Raw genomic sequence first — 11,105 nt, 5'->3', positions numbered from 1 at the left:
GTTTTTAATAAGTTTAAATGTACTATTTCTTGTACAGTAGCTGATGTAAATTGTTGAATAAATTTAAATATGGAATAAAGATAATAATTAAAATTACAAGAGTGTTACATAAATTTAACATCTGTTTAAACGGTCCACATGTGTATATTTATTTTTTTATTATTTGTTTAGAGGTTAATATACAATGGTAGTTGTTGAATACCAAAACACGTGTATGGCCATAAATATACTTAAAAAAGGGTTTTAGTTTACTTTTCACTATACTAAGTACTACAACAAATATAATAGTAAATAAAATATTACCATGTAAAATTTCAAAATTCCTTTTAGAAATTGTTATATGAAGAGTGCCAATAATTATGAATATATTATTTAAGTCAACAGATGTCCACCTGTTATAGTGGAAATTGACTTTCTGAATTTCATCACTTCAGGCGGACATCCCTCAAATGAAAATTTAGTAAAAACATTGGTTGAGTAGACCTCATAAGTTGCAACCTAGCCAAACTTTTAGCAGCCAATCTTTTTACGCTTCACAATTTAATCAATCACAAATATAAAGTGCTGTTTTACGTACTGACCTGCTATTACATAAAAAGTTATAAATGTTTTTCAGGACCAGGTTCCAATCAGTTCTAACAGCTAGGCACCTCGTTTTAGAAGTGAAGAAGTTTATCCCGAACTACTAATTCCAACTGAAGTATTAGTTGCAGCATTAGTTTTATTAAAAATTGGTTTAAAATATGTATAGCTCAATGTTTTTCAATCCATCATTGCTGAATATAGTATTTACAGTATAATATATTAAATAAGGTTTCTAAGCGTACATACATTGGATAAACCAAAAAAATTTCTATTGGAAAGTGAACTTAACCTTTTCCAAAGATAACTCAAATCACACATCGATCTGTGTTCAGGTTTCTTGTTTTTTTTTTTTTTTTTTTTTTTTTTTTTTTTTTTTTTTTTTTTTTGAAAAACCTTGAAATTAAGTTGTATGATTTATGTGAGTTTAGGAAGTTGCATTCACATATTTACTATGTGTTAAGTGCATAGTGTGTTATAGTATAGTATTAAGTAAGTTACGTACTTTGTATCTTCAACCCGATAACACAGCTATGAGGCTTTGTAAGATGTTTTCATGATTTTTTAAATGTATTAGGGGCTTGACTTTTCAATTTAAAAGAGTTTATTCATTAAATTAACGCTTAAAATATTTCCCTATCACGTTTTCAATAAATATTACTTATCGGGGCTTTACAGATGAGTCATCAATTAGTTCGTTATTTAATCTCAAACGTGCTTAGCCTTTTATACATAATATGACATTTCCAATCGTACGTTGAATTTTATTATGTATCGTAATCAATATTTTTCATATATTCCACTTCTTTACTGGAATGTTATAACAAGTATATTGCTGCACATTCTACATGATTACAAAACTTACACATAAGCTATAAATCTAATAAGATACAAATGTTACAGAGATCACAAACACTGTACTACTTAGGCGATATTACGCTATCAGGATGATATTTCTTACTCTAATTAAGTCTCTAAATCATCTGAACTTAAAAATCCTACACTTATATTTAAGAAATAATTATTTTAAATAATTATTATATTATCATAAATACAGTGCATTTTGGTTTGACACTTACACTGATAGAGGAAATACTAAGCATTAGCCACTCCCTCCCGGTTCAAGATACATACTATTGTATGTTCACTTTGATATACTATTTTAATTTTATACTTTCCTTCCAATCCATGGAATCTAATGTCATTTGAATAATTTAGAAAGTATCTATATAACATAAAACGTGGATTTATGTAAAGTCTATTAATTAAGGTAGGAATGAGTACTGACAATATGTTTTAGAAGAGTCTGTTGTCATATTCAACACTAAAATAGGCATATAAATATTTAAAAGAAAGTACAACATTCCTTAGATTTCACCAAACAAACATTGTAGTAATTGGCAATCCGTTATAATAAAACTATTACAATAATTTGTTTTAAATCAAATAAAATATAAGCATGTAAATTAGTTTCTCTTATTAACATTCTACCACGTAATGTAACTAAAGCTACTTCCATACAGAAGTTAAAGAGAGATACCTGTGTTATAACGTAAATATCTAAATATTAACACGCCAAAAAACGTCATCTATTGCTTTAAACTTGTATATGTTGGTTTTTGTTTAAATATAATGAGTCACGGTGAACACTTGTTAGGGACAGGTATGATTGAGGATTACGTGAAATTAATATATTAATTATTATCTGGTATCCAGCATGTATTGAATAAATAATTATTCAGTGATTTGTTTGTCGTTTCCAACCACATAGGATCAACTAGTGGTGGCTCTTTTCAGATATATATATCCCCACAATAGTAATTAATCTGCTAATTATGGATTATCAAGTTAACTATTCATGAACAGATACATACCTTATTGATTAATAGGGCTATTTATATTACTACAAACCTATGATCATCACTGTGTGTACGGTGGTATGTCTAATGAAAATACACAGGTATTTATACATTTCTGTTTTCATCATCATTGTCAAAATATATTTCGAAATAGGGACGTAGGGGTTATAGGGAAACTATGCATAACAAACAAGTTTCCTCAGGTAACACATAGGTTACATTATAAATTTAGACAAGTGTGTATGAAAGCCTGCTATACATAACTAGTATAATACAGTATACAAATTGTAAACAAAAGTAAAAAGTGTAACAACACGATAACTCCTGATCATCGTGGAGATAACCACGAGTGTTAACTAACATATAATGTGATACAGAAAGTTGTAAACTACGATGACATTTAAAGTTTTCGTATATAGATGAGACAAGTGTTGGATAACAGATACCTTCTTGCCTTAGAACCTTAGATACCCACGTAGAAAATACTTGGTTGACTACTCGACAGCTCTAGTGGGCGTTATATGCTAATTATAGTATATCTGCACAATGTGTCCATTTAATATATCAGGGGCTCAAATTCGTGTAAGTATAGATCGAGAATTCGTAGCAGGATTCAATTATGTCTAGTTTATACATTCCAGTTGAAACTACTATAGGTACAGCAAAAATTTGTCTTATATCAGGGCAGCCCAGATATTTAGGGGATGAATTTTCAAAACTTCTTGTTATTACGCGATATTATAGTGTCCTGAATAACTGGATCAGATTTTTAAATACCTTAAAGTAAAATATATAGAAAAATTAAAGATTATTATCTGTTTTAAATTATAATTGTTCCTCAGAATTATTAAACTAATGATCCAAACAAAATTCCTCTCTAAATTAGCAGTTTTCGGTAGTAAATATTTTTTTTAGTAAAAGCGTATAATTTTCTGATTAATACTTTAAAGTTATACAAAATGTTTACCTAGTATTCTATAAAACGCTCGGTTTAAATATTATATTCTTAAGTTAAACAGATTAATTTTAAGGTTTTAATACTCTTTCCCAAACATTGCCACACGGTGTTATCTGTATCTACGAGTTATCTGGATCTATGCCTGGATTTAATATATAATGTTTGAGGAGGAAGGGAAGGGTGGTGAGAGAGAACAAGTAGTGAATAAATGGCGCTGGAAGTGGACAAGATCTCCCGGTTGGATGTGACTGACAACTCTGCAGTGTTCTCTGATCTCTTCCTCATCACGCAGTTGTTAGCTTCCGTTCTGATAGTAAATCACGGTAATTGTGATACGCAATGTAACAAAATTAGTATTATTTAAAACAATAACTTATTATCAGTTTTAATCTTTTCACGCTTAAGCTAGTTATTATTTCGTATTCTTCTTTAATACTGTACATTTTTGTTGCTAATCTTATTACGTAAAGAATTATCACACAATTTCTCTTTACGGACTTTTTTCGCTCTTGCTCTAGCTCCTTTTGATATGGACTAGATGATACAATAGTGTTATTCCCCGACCCTTTTATATCAAATCTATACAATTCTTTCCTTTACTCCGGATATAAGCATTGAAATTCGTGAATAATATATATTTTCACCTGTAGCCCCAGGCATTACAAATGAATTTGAGGCGTAAGCAGGATAGTAGCAATCCCACAAGAAGAGTCCAACAATAGTCAGTATTGGTCACTTTTAACGACAAAATAGGAGACTGCATTTACGAAAATGCATTTTGGTTTACTCATTAGAAAAGCACTGTATAATCGTCCCATTATTAGATACTCCCGATTGAGGATTAGACGATGGAGATCTCTGTGAGATCTCAACATGTGCAAATAGGTTATCTGGGATTAAATTTGGGATAAAAGAATATATAAAATTTTTGACAAATCCTCTTATGTTATTTTAAAATATTTTTGGTCTTTAAAATGCAGCACGTTTACATCACCAATGGTGAATACACAGACAGGCTGGATAATTGATTTTGCCTTTTTTAGTAAAATCAGTCCATGAATGTGACGTTCTGACGTGTTAAATGTCTGGTACTGTAAGTAGTATGGGAGAGGAAGCAGAGTAAAATAAAATCATTTTCTCTTGTAGGTTTAATAAACTGAATGCTTTTTACATGTAATCACAAGCTAACATATTATATATATATATATGTGTGTGTGTGTGTGTGTGTGTGTGTGTGTGTGTGTGTGTGTGTGTGTGTGTGTGTGTGTGTGTGTGTGTGTACTTTAAAAGCATGCCAAGTTAGCAATGAAAATGTTCATTCTACCAGAATTAAAATAATATATGATCAAATTTTTTTAATTTTGATCATGAGCGATATAAAAAATTGAACAAAGTAAGTTGATTACCTGTAACAAAGTTAGTCAGCTATGTCTAGCTTGAGTTAACTTGAACTGACGCTGCACTCCAGAGGAACTCTTTTAGTGCTTACTTTGTTGTTAACAGTTTTCCCGTGCAAACTTCTCCTCTACAAACTTATCATTCTGACTCTACAATTTATTAAAATAAGCTGCACTTTTAAACATAACATCACTGATCGTATTGAAAAATGTAATTAAAACTTAGTTTACTGATAAAGTTCTTCAAATTCTTCAATATATGTACAACGTCTTCTAATTGTAAAACAAATATTATGTCATAAAACTGTGCTTAAATCTGTGCAACAAACTACAAACGAGTCTTTGGGCTTGCCTAGTTTCTAAAATTACCAATTAAGAATCACCGTTGATTTTTGTGTTACTTGCTCTAATTAATTTAAGTTAGGTGACTTTGAATACCAATATCATGTTGTTAACTTTTTTCAAATTCAAACTTTTTATTCAAGAATAACTATTTGTTTACAATGCAGTAACTTTTTTATCCCCTCTAGCCGAAGCTATTTTAGAGTAAAATCTAGAAAAAAAAACACAAACACATACTACAACTAACTATTAATTACATATTCAAACGTGTATATGAGAATTTGTATCCACAATCTAAATTCCACTGTATACAATATCTTGCTAAACAAAACAAAAACATATATATAGGCTATATCAATAAATATTTTACATTCTATAACACATAATTTTACATATTACAATTTGTTATATTAAATTTACATAACAGACAACGAAAGGAAACAGTGCATGAACATTTCAGAAATACACAGAGAAACCATTGATTTTAAAATAAAAAAATGATTAAATTCGGCCATCTTATACCATATTGTTACTGGATTGAGTATTATTTTACATGCTTATGTGTACTGAACTGGAAATTTGTGAATGTAAAAATTGAAAAAACCAAATTTTGACAAACAAGTTACAGAAAACACCCATTTTCACAACTATCAGATTAAATAAATAATATAAATAACTATTCCAATAAATATATAAGTATATTACACCAATTAAACATATAAAAAGCGACACTTAAACACATAAATACCTAAATGTGGACTTGACTTAAACATACTCTAAATTTTAAATGAGTTACAAGATATATAAATTAAGCAATTATACATATAATTTACAAAGCTTATTTTAAAATGGAACATGTTATCCACATGTTAAATTTTAAATGATATATTATGTTTTAAAAAGGTATTTTTATATTTAATTGCGGAAGAATTGAAAGAATATTAAGTTTTAAGAAATTTTCTGTATTCAGTCTTTACAAAATATAATAAGAATTCTCAGAATATATGTGATATTTAAACAGGCAATGGAGATTTTTCGTTGCAATGACCTATGAAAACAACCTTCCAGTGTTAAAATATTTAACAAAAAGTGTAATAAATCGGACGTGTACAAACTAAAAGTTTAATTTGAAAAACCGTCTAACAAATATTCAACACTATACTTCAAGGATTGTATTCGATCCTCTTTTTTAGATGTTAAAACTCATAACGCAATATTGACGGTGGATATTATTTTGTTTAAACCTATACATGACATCATAACATAATCAATGTTTGGTGATGAACTCGCGCATATATGTTAGCCGACCATCAAGCATACAAAATTGAGGATCCAGGTTGATCTTATCTTCTATAGTGTGTGCGAATGTAATGTTAAGTGTACTTTTCTGTTCATTGACATATATTCTTGGAGTATAAACTTCTTTAAGATGTATTTATCGTTTATTGTCCATTATAAAGTATATCTATTACCACAAATGGAATTTTTTAACATTATTAGTTATCCTTAACCTTTTATACAAAGACAAATATCAATCTTCAGAACTTTCAGTGCTAATTTTACAACATAACGGAGATATTTTTATAGAAGGTGACTCATTAATTGAAAAAAATACACACATATAGGCTACATACTGAGTATTTATGCAACACTTGACCATTATTACGATGAGATTTTACATTATCTTCTCTTTTTATCTGACAAATAATGAATTTGTTTGAAAAAATGATCAGAAACAAACCAGCTTCCAATAACTAACCTATAACAGACTGAACGAGTCTTCTCATGATACTGCATATCAATACTAGTAGAATAAAGGAAAAAGACGTAAATAAGAGGGGATGTCTTAGTAGGCCGCAAATACAGTGCATGTGTCAATACAATAAGCAACATATATCATAAAGGCATAATTTATCACTAATGTTATGTATCTTTTAAAGTGTTAAGAGTTATAGCGAAAAGTATAGTAATACAACATTTTTTTTACAACAAATATTTTATATACAATATAAAAAAAAATAATAAACAGGAAGTTTTTTGTGAGAGTAGCACTCTATATTCGGACATGTTAGCTGTCTGACAAGTGCATATGTTCGAACAATACGTTAAAGTTCAATGCTGAAAACATTATAATAATCATGAACTATAAATGTAAGATACTAAGGAACGTCAGAAAGTAAATTTATAACTCAATAACAAGTAACTGTGAGTATTTGTAGTAACAACTACTAATGAGTAGTTGTCCTAGTACGGTGGTACGAGAACGTTGCCGTAGCAATAACTATGATTAAGACTAGGTTGCAATAAAAATATAGTTCAAAATTCAATGCAGAAGTAAGAGTTTTTCTGAATAATACGACACAATGAAAAAAAGGTCTTTTAGAGCACTTCCGCAATAGTTTCTGTAACAACGAAACCTATTGAGAAGTTATTAAGTTATTATTAGACAACATAATTTCTCGTATTGTGTAATGATCTAGATTTCGTCTAATTTATAATCTGAACCTTCTACACATTGTTTTATTCTGCAACGCTTTCATTACATAACATATTATGGAAAGATTCGCCACTATCATTTATTGGATTAGATAATAAGCGGACTTTCTGAATTGATATATTCTTTTTTTATCTGTGCATTCTTTATTGCCAAATTTGAGAAACATCGCCACTGTTGTTTTCTTTGTATATTTTTTTTTAATTTAAAAGACATTTGAATATGTATAAGATGTGTGGTTGTAGATAATGGTTTATTAGATTCAGTTATCAAGTACTTGAAAAGACACAGGTAGTCTCCAGGGAAATGTATTACAAGCCACTGAGATAGTGGTTCTGTACTAAATACTTTTATCGCGACGTCCTAGTCCATAAAATATCCAGCCATGCAAAAATTCAAACCTAGCGTTTTGCTAAGGTACAGTGGAATATTTCATTTGATGTGAGTCTCGATTCTCAGCGGGATTAATGTCAGGTTGAAGAGCTGCTACCTTCATTTTAGATTAAAAATATATACTGAAAAATTACAACTACTTCACATCATTAATGTTTACTTCACTGTCTTTACTATATTAAATTAGAATCGATAGTTGTATTTGTATTTATAACATTAGGTAATAAAGTAATAAAAAAATTAACATTTATGTATAATTATATTTAGGTTATTCCTTAGTCGTTATTCTCAAGAAATATATTTACATTCATGCCTTTTTTACTTCATGTGTTTTCATTAACTCTTAAGGACTACGCTTAGAGTAGTGATGTTATAAACGTTGAAAATTCTTACGATTCAAATCCTCAAAAATATTGTTACATTGTAAGAGCCAAATTTTTGCCAAGCAACACGAATTAATTACTACGAATGTACGTAAAAGAACCAAAAGTTTAAGTAAGCCAAAATATTAACTTAAAGTATGGATTTCTCATCAAATGGTTTTGTCTCAATAAACCACTGGAAACCTACTGGCTATTCTGGTGAAGTAAAATACTGTTGTTGAAACTCGATAGGCAGATATCATTCATATTAGTGTAAATACTTAAAAATTTTAAAAATTAAATTTATATATTCCTTTATTTATTGTTTGAGTACTGAATATTTTAAATGTATAAATAAGTTTATGTTAACATTTTTTATGATATTAGCAATATAATCTAAGTGATAAAAGTTATAATTAAAAAATAGAAATATTTATATATCGCAGACATAATTTACGGTAAGTTACGTTTACTAGACTGACTTTAGATATTATCATTTCTAGAAAATTGTTATCAGTCCTTAAATACTTCCTATTTAAGTAGATCAGTACAAGCTCAGCATAAAACACGTTTATGCTGTAAATGAGTGAAAATAGAACCGAATAAGGGTTTTACTACCAATCCAATTCCTTTAATAAATAGTAAAGTGATTTTTACCAAAGTAAACCTACGATTATATGAGATATAAACCTAAAGATAAATTAAAACAATTAATTATTAAATCAATTTAATTATTTGTAAGAAATTGATTTCTAACCAAATAAATTTTACGAAATTCCAGTTGTATAAACAATATTATTGCGCATTCTGAGATAGTTATCTTTGATTTGCACTCTGAACATAAAATTAAAGGTGATTACTCATTTTTAATATTTTCACACATTTCGAACTATAAATTTATATATCACAAAATTGGTCTCTGTTATAGATTAGATATGGAAATACATTTAATAAGAACCACAAGATTCATCTTTTTTTGTAAATTCTGCCAAACGTTTTGAAACAGAACAAATAATTAAGGAAGTAATAAATAAAACTAATATAATCACTGAGTCGACGTTAGGATTTGTTTCATTTAAATTACCTGTCTGCACCTGTTGTTATATACTCTTGTACAGTAATGTCTCTACCAAAATGTTAAATTGGGCGATTGTTATAAATACGAGAAATCATGCCGATCCTTATTTCCATAACCGCATGTTTAGTATCCGTAGAGAATATTACAGATGATTGCCTCTCACTCCAAAACCAACTTAATGTTTAAAAAGTATCAAACAAAACCTTTTGACTAATCTGAATAAATAGTTTGAAGTTTACACGTATTGGCAAAGCTTTGTATAATTTTTTTCAATTTTAAAATGTAAGTATTAGTCAATTACATTATCATGTTTACACCATTGAAAGTATCAAGTTATAACTGTCTTGTTGTCTATATGTATATCCACAATATTATAGTTTTTACATACTGATGCTATGTCAAGGGTGAGAACAGCAATGGCACTCAAGAGAAGACAAATGGAGCCCAATCAATAATGGAATTTGTATTGTTCGTACAGTCACTGAGAGAGGAGTCTTCGATTTGCTGTGAAACACGTTCAGATTTTCTCATATAATCTTGAGTGATCTTCTAACAATGTAATTAACATACTAATAGTTTCAATTTTTTTTAATCATAAAATAAATTGTTATAATTTAAACACGAAAACAGCAATATTTATAATTTTTATTTTCTAGTATCCAGCATTTATGATATTAACAAATTTTCCAATTCATCTTAAAGGCAGTATTTTACTTTATAGATGGAAAGATATAAATGTCGGCATTATAATCACTACATACAAATTATTATTGTATCTTTTTCTGACAATTAACATCTTTTGCAATTTTAAGGAAATCCTAGTCGTTTAATTCAACCATGTTAGTTATAGGTATTTTTCAGATGACAGAATTTGGTAATAATTTCATAAAGATTTAAATTATCTCTCATCTGTACCCTATCATCTCTCATGCTGTATGAGGAAATGTGGTTAGCATTAAAAAGTAATTCCCACTGGCTCTGGAATATTCATTATCATGACTCCGATCAGAGCAATAACGTGCCGTAAGTCAAATCTTGAACTTTTAGTCCTAGTTTATGTTATTCTACCTTACATAAAGATAAATATGATCAAAATTCTCGGTTTATAAACTATATCTGTAAAAGTATTGGATAGTATGGTGATACCGTCTAGGTCAGCCTCGATGGTGTCGAGAGAAAAACACGTTTTTAGATAGTGCCTATCACGTACCTGACTATGAGTACAATCCTGGAGGGACTGATCATAAATGCGTTTTATGATGTTATAATTTAATTCTGAAAGATGATTACGTAGAAAAAGGTGGGTTTTAAATCAGTTCCGTGTTCATTATCTTTATACTCCTAAAGCATTTGATAATTTCCCTAAGAACGCTGTAAAACTGATTCTTATTCTATAATGTAAAAATATTTTCTCAACAACACAAACATATTTTTAGAAATATTAAATAATTATAGATCATAAAGAGAATATCAAGTGCTCATACTATGATATCTTTCTTACGTAAACCACGATACGTCACATATATTAGTATCCTGTACCCGTGGAAAAGCATTCTCAAAAATTATACTCGTACAGGGATGGAGTAGCGATTTCTTAAGAGGCAATAACCATACTAGGCCGGCTCAAAGACACATCATCT

Source organism: Homalodisca vitripennis, chromosome 3 (genome assembly GCF_021130785.1).
Source record: "Homalodisca vitripennis isolate AUS2020 chromosome 3, UT_GWSS_2.1, whole genome shotgun sequence".
Taxonomy (NCBI): Eukaryota; Metazoa; Arthropoda; class Insecta; order Hemiptera; family Cicadellidae; genus Homalodisca; species Homalodisca vitripennis.
Note: the sequence above shows the minus strand (reverse complement) of the source record.